This window comes from Ambystoma mexicanum, chromosome 9 (assembly GCF_040938575.1).
Source record: "Ambystoma mexicanum isolate Mex_15411 chromosome 9, UKY_AmexF1_1, whole genome shotgun sequence".
In the NCBI taxonomy this organism is placed as follows: Eukaryota; Metazoa; Chordata; class Amphibia; order Caudata; family Ambystomatidae; genus Ambystoma; species Ambystoma mexicanum.
Window position 1 is genome coordinate 1,077,807,604 of NC_090931.1, and position 18,167 is coordinate 1,077,825,770.

Sequence of the window (18,167 nt, forward strand, 5' to 3'; positions counted from 1 at the left end):
AGGGCCAGGAGAATGCAGCCAGTGGACAGAGAACCAGAAGATGAGTGCTGAAGGGAAGGAAATGCATAGATAGGGGAGGGCATGTGGTTGATCTAAAAGGGAATAGGGAAGAGTGCAGGAGTAAAGTGGCGAAATACACACAATGACAAAACGAGTCACTAAAAGTCGCATACAATGGTGATCTGTGGCTGCAAGGGGAGTTTGCCGTTGCAATCAGCGTTCTCATTGTGAAACTGCCCCAATGCAATATGCTGACACACACACATACTACTCACACTGGAGTACACTACAATTCATGACATAACTTGAAACACACACTCTCATACTTTCGCGCTGACACGAACACACACTCCGTACAAGCACACGAAAGCGATCGTGCACAGTACGGCTCCGGCAGGGAAGTCTTCATAAATATTGTTGTTGGAAACACAAAGGCGTCAAGGGCTTGGAAAGGACTGAGCCACTTAGAACAAAGTATAATAAAACAAACCTGGCAAACATCGGGCTGTACCTACCTTCTTTCTGATGAAACTGTACACACAAACGAGTCCGGGATGCAATTAAGTCTTCTTTCTTTGCAGGCTCCGGGAAGCCAGGAACGCAGAAGGGAAAGCAGTGACGTCTTCCTTCTTCGTCGGGTCAGACACCGGTAAGCCAGGAACGCAGAAAGGAAGCAGCCGTCCCGAGTACAGGATACAGCAAAGGTGGGCAGCCAGCAGAGGTGCCCTTTTATGCCCCCAACCCAGCCCACCACCACCCCAAATGGCGTGAAAGTCAAGCGTTCGGAGGGAGCCTGCTCTGACTTCCATAATGTAACGTAGTACTTACGTACTACGTGACATTACAGTTGGAAGAGGCAGCGCCAGCACCTGCTGTGGCGCTGCCGAACTCTGCCCACGGCAATCGCGTCGCCCGACAAACCCAGAGTCAACCCCTGCAAGGACCGGGGCAATTGCGTACCGGGCAGCCACCCGCCTCGCCTGGGCTAAGAAAAGGGCCTGGTTGTTGGCAGGGTTTAAACTATATTTAAACGCTTCTCATTAGCCAGCTTTCGGAGGAAACAATATTTGTTTGCGTAATGCATGGCTTGTCACCAAACCTCTCTACAAGAGTGTTATGTCCAAGCTATTAATGGCCATGTTCCTGAACAGTGACTTATTTCTGCGTGGGTTGTGCCTATCGTTTGCATGCAGACATCACTGGTGTTTACCAATAGCCCTATCCCCCACCTTCCTTTAATGGTAAATCTGCATTTTATATGAGACATGCTTGTTCCATTTGGAGACATCCTTTTTAATGCAGTCAGCGGCATAAAATATAAACCATGCACATTCATAAAATATACCAGACATTAAATGCTCCTCCCTCCGCCTCCTGCTCTCGCCCTGTTCCTAAAGGGGTCTCACAGTGAGCCGCCCCTCCTCTTCAATATCTACTTTAAACCACTCCCTGCACGCATCCACTATGATAATCTTATCTGCTATAATAATGTGGATGACACCCAGATCTTTCCTAAAACGCCAGCCCCCCCACCCCCCAACCCGCCCCGCCCTGCCCTGACATCTCCGCCTGCCTCCCTGAAATCGTCCACTGGATGACGGCTAACCACCTCCTCAACCCAGGAAAAACGGAAATCCTAATATGCGACAAATCCTCACTCCTTCTCCCCTGGCCACAAACCCTAGGACCCACTCTTGCAAGATCCATTTCTGTAAAAAAAAATCTCGGGTGTATGCTGGTCTCAAATCCATCACTCTCCCACCACATCAATTCTCTGTCCATAATTGTCTGTGTCTTTGAAAATGGATAAGTGCTAACATTTCTAATTCTCTTATTGATTTTTATATTTGATAATACACAATTTTGCCTGTTTTTGTTTGTGCAACATCATCTTTGTAATCAAGAGACCTTCCTTGATTGTGGTCATCACTTTGAAATCAACCTTTTACTCTTCCCCAAAAATCAATCTCCTTATACTGGTCTTACAAAGTATGTCTTTGTAATGGAATAGTTCAGTACTTGAACATGTCTTATGATTGTTTGCCTCTGAGTACCAGCACATGTTTAAAGGATCTCGTGTATGGTACCAAATTTGAATGGACGTGCAGGGGTGTTTTTTGTGTGATATGGAAAATAGTTATTTTATTTAAATTTCATACCTTGCTGATTTGTTGTGATTAAGACTTGTATTTATAATTATCTTATGCTCTGTCCTTTAAAGTCGTCTGATTTTGTTTCTAGAATCTGAAAATTCTTTAGACAAGATATTTTCACCATCGAACGACTCTTAAATAGAAATGGTGAGCGCTCAGCTACAATTGCAAGATAATTTTTACTGTCGGGCATATCCGGAATGTAAATAGTTTTAATGGTAGCCACTACTTTCTTTGCACCTATAGTTTTAGGAGCATGCATGTCTCAACATCAAGGAACTTGCAATATTACGTTTTTGAAAAATTAGTCTTGCCACTGTTTTCCGACAGCCGCAATCACTTTGTACACGGTTGCATTCAACCACACACACCTTGGACCTAGCTCATCACATCGTAGGCACCTACTTCTAAATATGCCCTGTACTTTTTTCCACACCTTGAAATTGTGTGCTGAACATGCTCCTCTTCTCTGCTCTCTGACGAGATCTGGCCTCGCATCCTAAACTCTGTACCTCTTCAACTGCTAATTGTCAGTTGCTACACTGACCCCAAAGAGCCCAAAGTGTCAGTCGAAATAAATAGATGAAAATTCCAGTGAACTACCCGCAAAAGCTCAGAAGGCAGTTCTCCCTGGGATTCTGTGGTTCCAGAACTAATACTAATTCTGAGCTCTGCTTATTTTTTTTAAAGTACTTGCCCCCACTTTAACTTTCCTAAACAAACGTGCTGTTTTTGATTATTGGATTTTGATTGCTTTCTTTTGTTGGCCAGTCCACTTCACATTTCTCTTGAATGTATCTGTAGAGCATCTTTGCCATTGGATTTATGATCAAAATTAAAAGATCTCATACTTGTACTATGCATTTTGATCTGTCTGACAGTTCCATCTACAGGCATATAGTTAGCTGCCTTATTGCTGGAGCCAGGATGTGCTTTCTGGTTGTTATTCCATGTGTAATAGTATAACGCTGTTTAATTGGGACTTTGGAGCACAGCATGGAGCTTTGATGATTCTGTGGGAAATGTGTGCACAGATTTGGACTACAAAGTTAAGAATTATACTCAAAAATATAGTTTAATTATGAGGCCACATCGTCTGGGTTTCTGTCACTTTTTGTTTGGTTCACCTTTTCATAGTCCATTTATTAAAAATCCACTGTAGTCGATCTTTGTTAGTTATGCCTGTGAGTGCAACTCTTAGAGATACTTGTGATATGTTGTAATAGAGTGAAGATATTTTATGGGTGAATTGTGCCAGGAGTCCAGAGTCCGTGTTGGGAACAGGACTCGGTGCACCCGATAGGCTGCACCCTTGGGAAACACTCACAGAGAATAAAACGAGAAGTTGAAACCAAGTAATATAGGCAGTCCAATGAAGGAATGATGGATCTTGCACTCCACGTTTTTTTTTTAAACAATTATTTTTTATATATCAAAACAACTTTCAGACATTGCATTATAGAAAACATCACAACACAGTACAAATTTCGTCTGTTTGTTAGCAAGTTCGCCCAACTGCCCCGGCCTACCTAGCACCACAGAATTCCACCACCCATCTGCTTATATTCCACCAACAACTAGACCCTCCTGTGCAGGATTGTGTTCCAATTCTGACATCCTGTGTGGAAGTGACCAAATCCGTAATAAACTGTCTCCACGCTTCCATCCATCCCTCCCTCTTCCTGGTCAGAGTTCCTACCTACTGCCTCTTGCCACACCACTGTTTCCGCATTCACCCATTTTAGCAGGTCCTTCCACCATACTTGCACTTGAGGCCTTGTCTGTGCTTTCCATCCCATCGCTATTCTATGTTTCGCTAATATATATATGCTAGATCCTTCAGCTTACTCGCATGTTTAGCTCTCTTAGGCCTTGCAAATCTCCCCCCCAGCAAACAGGCTAGGGGGGAATCTGATGTCCAAGGTGATATCCGCTTTCACTAATGTTTGAGCCACCTCCTCCCAGAATCTCCCTATCGCCCTATCTCTATGCAGGCCCAGAACATATGGACCAGATCGGCATCCACCTCCCCACACTTCGGGCATGATTGTATCGCTGCTTGGTTAAACTTTGCTATTCCATTCCGGGTTAGATGAGCTCTGTGGGTTATATACAGTTGAATCTGTTGGAGGCTAGCGTTCCTGGATACCTTTTTGTTGTACGCCATTGCTCTGTTCCACACTCCGTCTGACATTGGTTCTTCCAAGTCTGCCTCCCATTGCTGTCTCTCGTCTGCCCCAGCTCTTTCCCCAATTTAGACATTGACAGCTCGTATTTTATTTATTTTTTTATTTATGCATTTAGTTTATATTCAGTCACAAACACACTTTTGCACATTAAAAAACATAACAAAAATTTAAAAATTTCCCCTTCTACCTAAAATCAAAAACACAAAATAAGCAATCACAAATATATAAACATTCCTATGTTCACTAAGTTCCTATGTTGAGCATGTTGTGTCTTTTTACCATATCTTATGAAGACCAATATCAAATGGTTATCTAGTCAGTCCCCATATGTAGAAAGCTGCAGCATTATGTACTACAGATTCCGCCCCTATCCGGTCTGACCAGAATTGGTCCCTGTTTATGAACTCTATAGATGACCCAATACCCCCATATCCTTTAATATACAGGGGTTTCAGTGCAGCACATGCTGTTAGATGTCGACTAGTTTCAACTTCTGTAGAGCAATGCCTACACATTACGTCTTGGACCGCATGGGCTGTTCTATTCCACTTGTTCTTATATTCTTTTGAGCCAAGGATGTTAAACCTCAGTTGCATCGTAAATCTCCTAAGTGATGCATTGGGCCATTTTATTAAGTAGCTTTTGGGTTTACCAATCTTAAAACCTTGATGTGTTTACTCTCTGTATCTTGGGAGCTTACTCAGTCTATGTCCACTGTCATGTCTCTCTCCCTTGATTTCTTTTTAATCACTTTACACGTTGTCCGGTCGCTCCGGTATTGTGTCCAATTTAAGACTCAAATTGCACAGGTACTCTTCTGTGAAACTGCACAGCTCCTTCATGAAATAGTTTTTTTTTTAAAAAATATTTTATTGATTTTATATTTTAGAAAAACAAACACACACCACAATACAACTGTTAATTATTTACAGAAACCACAAAAGAAAATACGAGAAAGGAAAAAGAGAAAAAAACGAAAAAAAAAGGAAAAGAAAGGGAAAACTCCCCCCACCCCCCATCAAGCCAGAGCCGGCTCCCTTGCATCCTCAGTCGGGGCACCGTCAGGAGAAACATTGTCCGTAGGCACATCTTCAGAATTCACAGAGTCGTCCAAGCCCTGTTGTGGGTTGGTCATAGAGGCCACCAATTGCCGCCAGGCCAGCAAGGGCCCGATCTCCTCCTCGCCCCCTCTAGTGACCGCTTCAAACCAGACCACGGATTCAGCCTCCGCCCACTTCATAATGTCCGCCCACCATAGTTCCACTCTCGGCCTGCTACCCGATTTCCAGTTCATGGCAATACTGCGTTTGGCCAGAACATATGCCAGGTCCCTCAGCTTGCTCAAATGCCTAAAGTGTCTGGGCCTGGGGAAGATCCCAAGCATACATGACCAGGCAGATCCCACGTCCAACACCACTCCCCCACTTGCAAGCTTCATCTTGACCTCCTCCCAAAATCTATACACTTCCGGGCAGGCCCAAAACATATGTAGCAACCCAGCTTCCACCTCCCCACACCTGGGGCATTTTTGAGTAATCGAGCCTCCGAACCGTGCGATCCTCTGGGGAGTCAGGTAGGCCCTGTGAGTAATGTAAAACTGGAGTTGTTGGAGCCGTGCATTTCTGGACACCTTTTTATGATATCCCAGGACCCTCTTCCACTGACCCTCCGTCATGAGTTCACCCATCTCCTCTTCCCATTCATGCCTCAGTTGGGGCAACTCTTTCCCAGCCTTCGTTCTGAGGAGTTCGTATATTCGTGATATTTCATGCCCACCCTCTGAGACATCATACATAGTTTCAAGGGTGGCATCAGGATCATCTGCCAGTGCCGTCTCCGGCCATCTCTTTCTTACACGTTTTACTAGCCTAGCATGGGTGATGTACTGGCCTCTGTGCACCCCCGTCTCATCCTGCAACTTTTGAAAGTCCAGCGCCTCCCCCTCTCTCCATATGTCCCCAAGCGTGGCCAGGCCCACCGGCTCCCAATGCCTGCGGACAGAGTGAAACAGTTGGGTGTCGTTTTCACACAGGGCCACCAGCGGGACCTGCCAAGATAGTGGTTCTGACTCCCCCATCAATTTCCATGTTCTGTGCCAGACCTCCCATCCCAACCTCAATAGCCACCCTCTTCCCGTCAGTTTATTCCTTTGTAGCCACACCACCTCTCTCAGGAAATATGGGGCAGCATCATCACGCAGCAACCTAGATTCCACCGAACCTTCATCAGACAACCACCTGGCCACATACAACAGTTGTCCCACCAGATAATATAGTTAGAAGTTGGGCAAGCCTATACCCCCCTTCTCGTACGGGTTCTGAAGCTTCCACAGGGCCACCCTATTCCTGGAGTTACCCCACACGAAGCCCCTACACATACTATGAAGTCGTACAAATAGGCTTTTAGGGATCAAATACGGGACGTTCACGAAGAAGTGCAGGAGTCTGGGAAGGACCACCATTTTCAGCAAAGCCGCCCTCCCCATCATGGACAGGGGCAATCTGGACCAGAATGTCATGCTGTTCTTGACCCCCTCTATGGCTTTCTCTGTGTTATGCTTGTGCACCGCCTCAGTCCGGTGGTAAATATTTACCCCCAGGTACCTAAACGTGTCGGTCCGCCATGGTATTGGCAATACAGGCAGCCTCTCCAACGGGACGTCCTTGTACCCGCCCAAAGGGAACAGGCTAGACTTCCTGGGGTTCACTGATATGCCCGAGAGGACAGCGTAATGATCCAGTACTTCCAGTACGTACTGCAGGTTCTCCTCCGGGTAGCGGAGGTACAACAGCATATCGTCCGCATAGAGAGATGTTAAGTGGCTGCCGCTGGCAGTGTTAATGCCCACCTCACCGTATTGTTGCCGCAGGCATATCGCCAGCGGTTCCAGCGCAAGTATATATAGCATGGGTGACCAAGGGCATCCCTGCCTGGTCCCCCTGCTAAGCTGCCAGGCATCCGAGACTGTGGCCCCAGTCTTGACTCTAGCCACCGGGCTGCTATATAACAACTGGACCCATCTGATATAACCAGCGCCCACGCCGTATCCCTGCAGGGCTGCTTTCAGCCAAGGCCATCTCACTGAATCGAAGGCCTTGACCGCATCCAGCGACACTACCGCCATCTCGCCCGTGTCATTCTTAGTATGGTCGATAACATGGTGCAGCCTCCTATGGTTATCACTGATATTCCTGCCTGGGACATATCCCGTTTGATCCGGGTGGATCAGCTTGCCAATCACTTTCTTCAACCTGTTGGCCAGCACTGCCGTGAGTATTTTGCTGTCCTGGTTTAGCAAGGACAGAGGTCTATAAGATCCACAAACAACAGCCGGCCTGCTGGTTTCAGTAATGGGACAATCATGGCCTCACGGAGGGACAACGGGAGTTCTCCCTGTTCGTATGCCTCGTTAAACAAGGCCAGCAGAGGCTGCAGCAGCTCCTGCACGTACACCTTGTAAAACTCACCAGGCAGGCCATCCGCCCCAGGTGCCTTGCACGTGGGGAGGCCCCGGATCACCACCTCCAGCTCATCAGAAGTGATAGGGGCGTCCAGTTCCTCCCGCTCCAGGTCGTCTAGGGTGGGCAGACCAATGTCTTCCAGTGTGTTCAGGATGTCCTGGCTCCTGTCCTCCCCAGTGTCCTCATACAAACGTTTGTAGAACCTGAGGAATTCCTCGTTCACCCCATCCTGAGTGTTGCGAAGACCACCGTCCTCACCACGGATCTCGTGGATAACCACTCGGGGGGACTCACTCTTGTACAGCCAGGCCAACAGTCTGCCTGGCTTGTCGCCCCCCGCGTGCAGCCTCTCTGTGTATTTCCTATGGTTCAGTCTACATAGTCGGTCCCAAAGAGCGCTGCACGCCACCTGAAGGTCTCTCATCCTAGTCTTGTCTACCTGAGTGGCATTCTCAAGACGAGCCAGGCTCTCCAGTTCCCTTTCGGTGTACTGAAGCTCCCTCTCGATACCCCCTTGAAGTCCCTTGGATTTGGAGATCGCCACTCCGCGCACCACTACCTTAAAGGCCTCCCACAGAGTTCCCGCAGAACGCACACTACCCGTGTTTATCTCGAAGTATTCCCCGATGGCAACCCTCAGGTCCTCCCGGAAACCCTCATCCTGCAGTGCTTCCGCCCGGAGTCTCCATGTGGGGACCCGAGGCCTAGGGGGTTGGTGTCGCCACTCTACCACCAGGGGCGAATGGTCCGACAATACTCGAGCTTTGTATTCCGCCTCCACTATTTCGCCCGCTATCTCGGCAGTTCCAAACACATAATCCAATCTCGTATATGAGTCGTATGGCGCCGCATAATGCGAATACTGCCTCTCCGTGGGGTGGAGTCTCCTCCACACATCCACCAGTCTCAAGTCTCTTAGCAATGTCCCGAGCGCCTTGGCCGCCGGCGACATTTTCCCTTTGGTGTCTGCGGACCGGTCCATTTTGGGATCTAAGGCACAATTGAAGTCCCCTCCCCACACCATCGCGCCCCCTACCAAGGGGCCAGGTTTGCCATAGAGGGATCTAAAGTAGGCTGCAGTATCATGATTGGGGGCATACAGGTTGAGGATGTGTACTTCCCTGTTCTCCAGGAGTCCTGTTATCGCCACCATTCTACCCTCCGGGTCCACTATCGAGTCGAGCACCCGGAACGGTACATGCGGCGCCACCCAGGTGATGACCCCTCTAGCATACGCCGAGTACGTGGCACCCACTACCTTTCCCTTCCACTTCCTCGTAACCACCTCCAATTTCTCCCTGGTGAGGTGGGTCTCTTGTAGCAGGGCTATGTCTTTCCGCATCCTCTTCAGGTATAGCATGACTTTGTTTCGCTTGAGGTAACTATTGAGGCCTCGGACATTCCAGGTAACTATGCGGAGACTATCCGATGCCATCGGTTTGGTCTGTATTCAGCCCCGCCCTCCCCACAATACCCCCTTGGTCTAACACTCCGCCGGCTCTTCCGCCCCTGATCCCCATCCCCCCTCCCTGTTTCCCAACTACACACCACAGCAAACAACCCCTCCCATCCCAACAAAAGCCCAGCTCCATCCCTGGATCTCAGGCCCACCCGCGTCTGGTCTTATCCCGTTTACAAGGAATAGGACCCCGCGGGGCATCGCCGATCTAACAGCGACCTAACTAACTAGATATGTTACTATTGGGGACAACGGAAGCCTCTTGGAGCTCCCAATCAAGTGACCACGGGTGGGCACGCCCCACGGGCCAGCCAGTCTGTACCACATCATACGCATCACATATCGTACAAATGACTATATTCAAGTCCCAATGTCTCGGCCCCGTTGCCCCAGGCGGCCCAGCCATAAGCTACTTATCTTCAGTAGTCTCTGCCTGGATGCCTGATTCTTGAGGACTGCCCAGCGCGTCTAGCCAGTCCATCGCCTCAGTTGGTGTTTCGAAAAACAGGGATCTGCTTCTGTAGAAGACTTTCAATTTGGCCGGGTAGAGTAGCATATAGCGATGGCCAGCTTCACGAAGTCTCCTTTTCACCGCTCCGAAGTGCATCCGACTCCGCTGTACTTGTAGCGTGTAGTCCGGGTAGGCCGTAATCTTGGCCGATCCTCTGTCAATCGTTCCCCCTTTTCGAAAGAATTCAAGAATCTTTTCGCGATCACGGTAATTCAGAATTTTCGCGATCACCGGCCGCGGGGGGGGCCCCGGGAGGCGGCCTCCTGGTTAGGGCCCTATGAGCTCTCAACTGCAAACCCCTGGGTCAGTACCCCGCCGGTAATCTCCTGCAAAAGCATGGATTCCACAAATTCCGTAGGGTCTGGCCCTTCAGTTCCTTCAGGTAGGCCACGATACGGATATTGTTGCGTCTGGCACGTCCCTCCGCCTGCTCCGCTCTGTCCTCCAGGTTGCCCACCCGTTGCACAAGGGCGTGTAGCTCCTTTTTATGAGCAGCGCAATCTGCTGTGTTCGTGGCCGTCTCCTTCTCGATGGCCCCCGCGCGTTCCGAGACCGCCCTCACATCCAGCCTAAGCAGATTCACCTCCTCCTGGACGGCACCGATCTTGAGATTTAAGCCTTCCTGTAGCTCTTTCATGGCGAGGCCCAGCTTGGTCTCCCATGACACTTTTGTCCGCAATCGCCGCCAGCACCTCCTGTATCGTGCTAGGTGACTCCGCGGTCGTCACAGGGGTCTCTTTGATCTTGCCTCCTTCCGCCCCTGGGGGGGACTTGGCATAAGCCTCCATCGTGGGCTGTTTGGCCTTGGGTTTCACACCTCTCGTGGTCATAATGTTGTATGAGTCGGGCAGGGGCCCGTGCCGCCAGTCACCGAGGGGGAGTCACGCCACCCGACGTCCAAAGCCTGACCCACCACACCATGGGGCATCCAACACGCCCGGAGCACTCCGACCACCAGGCCCACGGTCCTATCGTTTCAGCCACATCCGTTCGGCACTCCCGCTCGTTGGGCCACCGTGCGTCCTAGGAGGCGCTCATGTGTTTTAGTCTCCGAGCAAAGGGACGCAAAGGTCTAGCACTCGAGATCGCGACACTGACTTCATGATCCTCGGTGTTCGCAACGTGTCGCCGCCTTTTTGTCTTGTCCGCATGCTCCGGGCTCGTCCCAGTCAATCACAATTATTTCGGTTTCTAAGCCTTCTGAACGTCCCAAACTTTCACAGGATGTGGTGGTGGCATTCACACACCTGGACATCGATTTCCAACGTCGGCCGGCCCCCGTGGACGTACCCCTCCATCAGGATCAAAACAGGATCAGCGGAGCTCCTCCAGAGTGCGACCTCTTACATGGCCGTCCAAGCCACGCCCCCCCTTCATGAAATAGTTGGAACTACTGCCCTTTATCACTTTACCCAGTAGCTGTAAGAGATGGTTTATTCCTGCTACCGTTATATCCATTTTTTAGATACAGGAGTTTTTTATGAAAGCAATGGCTGTAACCCTTACTCTAGGCGAAGAGCTTCCACTGGTACTCCCCTAGGCATATTCATTATGAAACGGAGTAGTTTTCCTTCCAATTTCTGGAAGCACACAACCTCCTTTTGTGACAGCTTGTTTATACGCGAGACTTCATGCCCACCTTCCGACACATCATAAAATGTCTCAATCGTTTCATCTAGCTGCAATGGAGCTTCGGTCTCTGGCCATCTGCTCCTTTGATTTCTCAGTAGGCTGGAGTATGTAAGGTATTATCCTGGGTGCACTCCAGTTACGTCTATCTATCAATTCCTCTAACTCCTTAGCACACCCTCCTTTATCGAGCCCCCCACTGTCGCCACCCCTTTAGGTTCCCAGTATTTTCTCACATTCAACCGCAATTTATCACTCACCCCTTCTAACGCCACCAGTGGAATCTGCAGGGAATACAGTACGATGTTGCCTATCAATTGACAGGCTCTACGCCACATTACACACCCCAATCTCATCAACCTAGGCGAGCGGGTTGTGCGAGAGTCTGCTATCCATATAACTTGGTTTAGAAAAAACGGAGTCCTTGTTGTACGTAACATCTGCGACTCATGAGTTTGTTCGTCTGACCGTCATTTGGCTGCAAATTGCAACTGGCTAACAAAATATACCACAAAGTTGGGTAGTTTTATTCCCCCCGAGTTCATATGGATTTTGGAGCTTTCAAAGTGCTACCCTGCATCTTGAGTTGTGCCACAGGAAGTTCCTACATATACTATGCAGTCTCGGTATTGCAAACGGGACATTTGTGAAGAAGTGAAGGAGTCTCGGGAGCAACGCCATCTCCAGCAGCGCTGCCTGTCCCATCATGTATAATGGCAGTCTAGCCCAGAAAGATATGGAATTTTCAATTCCGTTCACTGTTCTCACTGTGTTCAGTGTATGTTCTGACAAAGCAGCATATCGCTCCATCACGTCTCGAATATATTGCAGATTTTTCTTGGGATTTTGCAAGTAAAGAAGCATATTTATCAGCGTACAATGATATCAAATGCCTTTCTCCCGGCGTATCTATCCCCGCCTCCCCATATTCATCCCGCAGATAAATCGCAAGTGGCTCCAATGCCAATTTAAAGAGCACCAGAGACCACAGACATCCTTGTCTTGTACCCTTACTTAACTGCCATTGCTCTGAGATGATTGTGCTGTTTTTACCCTAGCCACTGGTTCGCTATACAACAGTCGCACCCGTTTAATATATGTCTGGCCCCATACCAAACCTTTCCAAAACAGAAAACGGACAGCAGCCATGGCCAGTCGACCGAATCGAATGCCTTGACTGCATCTAGTGATGCCAGCACACATTGTTGTGTATCTCCTTAAGGACAATATATTACGTGGTGCCATCTGCGCAAATTAATGGTAATATTCCTATGCAGGACGTATCTTGTCTGATCCGAGGTGTATAAGCTTGGCTATGACCTGTTTGAGCCTGAATGCCATCACTGATGTAAGTATCTTCCCATCTTGATTCAATAAGGAAAGGGGTCTATACGAGCCACAGTCTGTATCTGGCTTATTTGGTTTCAGAATGGGGACTATCAACGACTCCCTAAAGAATCCGGGCAATCTGCCTGTTTCCAGTGATGCATGAAGCACTTCCAACAATGGAGTTAGGATATCTGTCATGTATTCTTTATAGAATTCACTGGGGATCCGGTCCGCCCCTGGGAGTTTTGCCCGTCGCCAGTTCTTTGATCACATACTCTAATTCCTCTATTGTAATGGGAACCTCCAATCTGTCTCATTCTCCCGTCATTGGCTTGGGTAGCCTAATCTCGGACAGTGCTTCTTGTATCTCTGCCACGTCACACTCTGAGGTTTCATCGTTCAATTGCTTATAATATTCATAAAAGCATTTTATTTACTCCTTCTTGTGACTCGTGCAACTCTTTATCCATTCCTACAACTGCTCTCACTGTGTCCCGTTTGCTTTTGCTTTTGTAGTGCCAGGCTAACAATCGCCCCGGCTAGTCCCCGTGTTGTGTCTCAGTGTATCTCCTATGATTCTAAGTGATCCGGCCGCGGCTGATTTTGCCGCGGCTGGTATGTTTGCATGAGAAAGGTGCGAACTACCAAAAGTTTGCACCTTTCTCATGCAAACACACAAACATAAAACGGGGGCTGCTGGGGTGTCCCCTGCAACCCATGCTCACTATACTGTAAAGTATATGCCACACACTATAGTGAGCGGGGTGTAGCCTGTCTGCGCAATAGCTTCTAACCTGCCCTCCGCCACCTGTAAATCTCGTAAAATAACATCTTGTATTCCCTTTCAGTGCGATATGGCCACTCCTCTCGCCACTAATTTAAAAGCATCCCACAGTGTACCTGCTGATTTCACACTGCCCTTGTTATGCTGAAAGTATTCCTTCACCTCCTCCCTTAAATGTTCCCAAAACCCTGTATCTCTCAGTGCTTCCACCCTGAGTCTCCATGTTGGAATCTTGGCTTGGAGGAGGGTGGGTATTGGGGGGAGAGCCTGCCATGTGACAACCAGAGGAGCATGGCTTTGTATTCTGCTCGTATGAACTCCCCTAGTAATTCTCGACCCACAAGCACGTAATCCAACCTTGTGTAGAGATTCGTGTGAGCATTATAATGGAAATATACCCTTTCCTGCTGATGCATTGTTCTCCACATGTCTTCTAAATTGAATGTGTGTAGCAACGTGTTTAAAGCTTTCGCTGCAGGGGCTGGGTGAACACATTTACCATCTGATCTGTCCATTACCAGGTTGAGCGTACAATTAAAATCTCCTCCCCATATTAGCGCTCCATCCCTGTATGGGTTTACCTTGGTATAGAAGGATCGGAAATGTGTAGCTGTCATGATTTGGGGCAGATGTGTTGATAACGCATATTTCTCTGTTTTCCAATGTCCCCTGCAGTATGATCATCCTACCATCCGTATCTAAGTAGGTCTGGAGGACCCTGAATGGGACTGTCGGTGCCACCCATATCAGCACCCCCCTGACATATGCTGAGTATGTAGAACCCAAGGTCACCCCACCCCACTTCCGTGCCAAGGTGTCCTGTCTGTCTTTGGTCTGACGCGTCTCTTGCACTAGGGCTATATCATTTTTTTGGCGTTCCAAATATGCCATTACTCTGTTTCGTTTGATGTAACTTTTCAAACCTCCAAAATTCCAGGTTGCTATCTTGAGTTCCTCCATCTTATTTTAAACATTTCCGCCTTCACCCTCCTATTGCTTCCTCCACCCTCTTCCTGCTGTGCATGTCGGTAGGCCAACTTCTCTCTAACTATCACAACTTCCCCTCCCTCCCACTCCCCAACTGTTCCCAACATTTGCCCAGCTTTGAAATCTAAGCTCAGGCATCCCCGCATCTCGCCCCGATTCCGGCTCACTGCCGGTATTCTGAGTGCAGCAGGAGTATACTGAACTACTAGTATTCTAACTAATCTACTCTAATGAGGGTGATAGTGTGATCCTGGCGCCGTCTGGTACTAAGCGGCACCGGTGCTTCCTGTATTTAGCCAATTGTAAATTACTAGAAAATGTTCTAACTCGAATGTCATTGTTTGATCATTCCTCAATGGCCAGTGAACGGTTCAAATGAACAATATTCAAGCAATACAGGTTCTCTTACCACTTCCACTTTTCGTCTGTCTCCGACAGAAAGTATAACGCATCCATCCATTTATTCACATCATCCAGAGTCTCAAAGAAAACTGCTCTCTTTGTGTAAGACCTTCATCTTTGCCGGTTATAGCGGTATAGCAGCATGTATTTAAGATTAGCTGTGTGCAACCTCCTCTTGACCGACACATTTCATTCTTTGCTTCTGCAGCAAGAAAGTATAATCTGGGTACGCCGTGACGGTTGCCGATGCTCTGCTTATCGTTCTACCTTTTCGAAAGTGTTCCAGGATCCTTTCACTGTCTTTATAGTTTAGTATCTTGGCTATGATCGGCTGAGGTGGGACCCAGGGTGGCGGCCTTCTTGCCAGGGCCCTGTGCACTCTTTCAACTGTGAACCCCTGGGTGAGTGACTAGGCACGTATCTCTTGCACTAACAGGTTTTCGATTAAATATGTTGGGTCTGAGCCTTCCTCTCCTTCCGGGAGCCCCGCAATGCGTACATTATTTCTGCGTGCCCGATCTTCCGCCTCTTCTGCCCTGCTCTCCAGATTCTGCACCTACTGGAGACCTCCTTGGAGTTTGCGTTGCAACTGCTCGTGTTAGCCTTCATCTCTTTCTTTAGCACTCCTGTACGTTCTGCCAATACTGATGGCGTCAATTTTAAGTTCCAATGATGACTTCAACTATGATATGGCGTCCAGGATCTGCTGATCACTCTGCCTGGGGAAGGCTTCTCCCTGTGCGTCGTGCTCTGTGTGTGCTCTTGTGTTAAGCAGTCCCCGGGGTTACAGGCTACTTATGATTTTTCCTTGCAATATTGTTCTTGTATCGAGCTCTGGTGCAGATGCAGAGTCTCCCCGGCTTTTCTGCCTGCACACCCCTCCTCTGTTTTACTCTTGCCAGTCTTTACTTAGATGCTTGCAGGAGCTCTCATGCACAACAGCGCTGTGCAGCCTACAGTCTTGTTGTTTGCAGTCTCACAGTCCGATAAGACAGGAGGGGACTGTGCTGAGCTTTACTGTCGGTTTCGGCCACTCTCCCTTCTTACTCGTGGTCCATCAGTAGATCTTTTTGTTCTCACCAGGTCGCCATTTTGTTGCGGCTGCCGACGAGATGCTGCCGCCCTTCTTCAGCTTCCGTTATACTGACCATGTCATTATTCACTTCTAGAGTCTGCTCATGTTGTTCCCAGTATATTCATACATCCGTGGTATCACGTTTTTTTGTCGAAGCTGATTCAAAGCATAACTTTCTCACCAGGATCATCCAGGAACAGCAGGAGCACCACAGGTTCAATAACTATTGGCTGTGTAGCCACACCCCCTATGTAGTCCAAGTTGTATGTAAATCGTGAAGTCCAAAGGCAAAGGTATGGATTCACATCTGTACAAAATACATTTTTGTGGATTCTGGAGTAATATCTAAGTATGAGCAAATCCACGTGGAAGAGACCGAACAGAGCAGAGCTTAAGAGGCAGAGCAGAAAAGTGCAGAGCATGAAAGGCAGCGTGGAGTCTTGGAACGCTTCACGGAGTTGGCAAAGGCAGTGCAGAGAAAAATATAGCTGCACAGAGATTCTTAAGGGTAGCACACAGTAAACGAAGCACTGTGTGTAAGCAAAGGGGCACAACCGTCTCAAAAGGAGAAACGGAATTACGTGAGCACATAGGAGCAAGAAATGTCAGAGAATAGGACAAGCGGCAGAGAAGGTTTGCCAAGGATCGACAAGGTAACAACGCACCAAACTAACCTGTTCCTCAGTAAAAAAAAGCTCTGGGGAAAAACGTCAGGCGCCATCTCAGAAAACACGAACGCTCACTGGAGATATGAAATGGTATGAAGCAGTCACCATCTTGAGTGAAGTCTATAAGAAAGTGGATGGCACTTTCTCCATTTATTCCATGAAGAGTGAGCTGTTTGTTTCCTAACAGCAACTCAGAAAAAATGTGGAAAATTCAGATTTCAAGACTAGGCTGGTTTAAGCGGAAATTGAATTGTAGACGTCTACTATCAGTGTGTACTTTTCAAAGAGACTGTGTCCGGTCATGTATTCCTCATCTTTGATATACTCGTAAGTCTACTTGCAGCTTTGGAAAAGCTTTTATAATATTGAGCGCAGTGTGTTGTTGAGTCGTGGCCTGTGACGGCAACAGTTGTGTCCTCGGCCTTGACATTCATATAAGTAGCTTGAGCTGAGACCGTTTTTTCTGCATGCTCAGCAGGCTTTGGACAGTTCTTTACCTCAGCGAATTCTTTCTGCGTATTTTCTACAAAGTCAAATATGCCTACGCTGAAGATTGGTTTCAAGCTTTGTTCCGATTATAATGTCCAGTGCAGAACCACAGCGGATCAGTTTGTGGTGTCTGGGTGTGGACCACAGACTCGATGACTGCGACTCCTGGCAGCCGATGGCAGTGAAATTCTTGAGGGAGAGGAAGGGGAAATTTGTGGCAGGTGTAGACCCCTTTCAAAATCCCCTTCTACTACCCCTTCAAAAAGGAGGTTGTTGGACAATTCCAGGGATGTTTCCCCTGAAAAGAAAACACTTCAAACACTTGTTCTAGATCTCGTCCTCTCACAAGAAGCGAAGAAGCAATGCCATAGATCGCGGTCGTCTTTGTCGTGCTGCTTGCCTGACAGACTAGTTAATTTCCCAAGCAAGTCAGCATCTTCTGCTGACTGGGAAAATGTAGTCTTCAAATGCTGGAGGTTTTTTAGAAGGCGGCTTCAAGTGCCCCTCCTAAAGAGCCCAAGGATACTTCAGAGCCCAATACATCTGGTAGGACCGTAAGGGTATCTACTGAGACCACTACTCTCACGCCAAAGAGCCTGGGCGGTAGGTATTCTCAGCATTTGTTGAAGGAATCTTTGTCTCGACACTGGCAAAAATCAAATCCTTCCTGCTCGAATCCTGTAAAGGACCAGGTGCTTGGCACTTCGAAGACAGTAACTTTTGTCAAAGCCTTTTTGGTCGAGGTAGCAAAGTCTTTCAAGCCTTTGCCAAAAGCTGATTTCTTTAGGACCCATGGGTTCCATATTTGAAGGGGAGCAAGGGGAGAATGTACCTTTTTGGTTATGTATGTCGTACTCCAAATGTGCCTGAAGAATTGGTTTCAGTAGAATGCAAAATCTGTTTGACACTCTGAAGGAGGCTAGTGGCTTGGACACCTCACCAGAGACAGACCTTGCCACTCCTGATGTTTCAGGTAATTCTGACTCCTCATACAGAGCAGTGATGGGGAAAAGTCACTAAATATCTGGGCC

General features: G+C 48.1%; 1 protein-coding gene across 3 annotated transcripts in view; it reads left to right on the plus strand.

Annotated features, from left to right (window-relative positions):
- ACVR1 (activin A receptor type 1) overlaps positions 1 to 18,167 on the plus strand; it is a 903,677-nt gene that overhangs the window by 324,976 nt on the left and 560,534 nt on the right. Inside the window, exon 1 of one of the 3 annotated variants that reach the window (XM_069616401.1) lies at positions 588 to 704. The exons of the other annotated variants lie outside the window; for them this stretch is intronic. The gene's annotated coding sequence lies outside the window, so the exon portion shown is untranslated. Of the gene's footprint in view, positions 1 to 587; positions 705 to 18,167 lie in introns of those variants that run through there. 3 annotated transcript variants of the gene reach the window in all.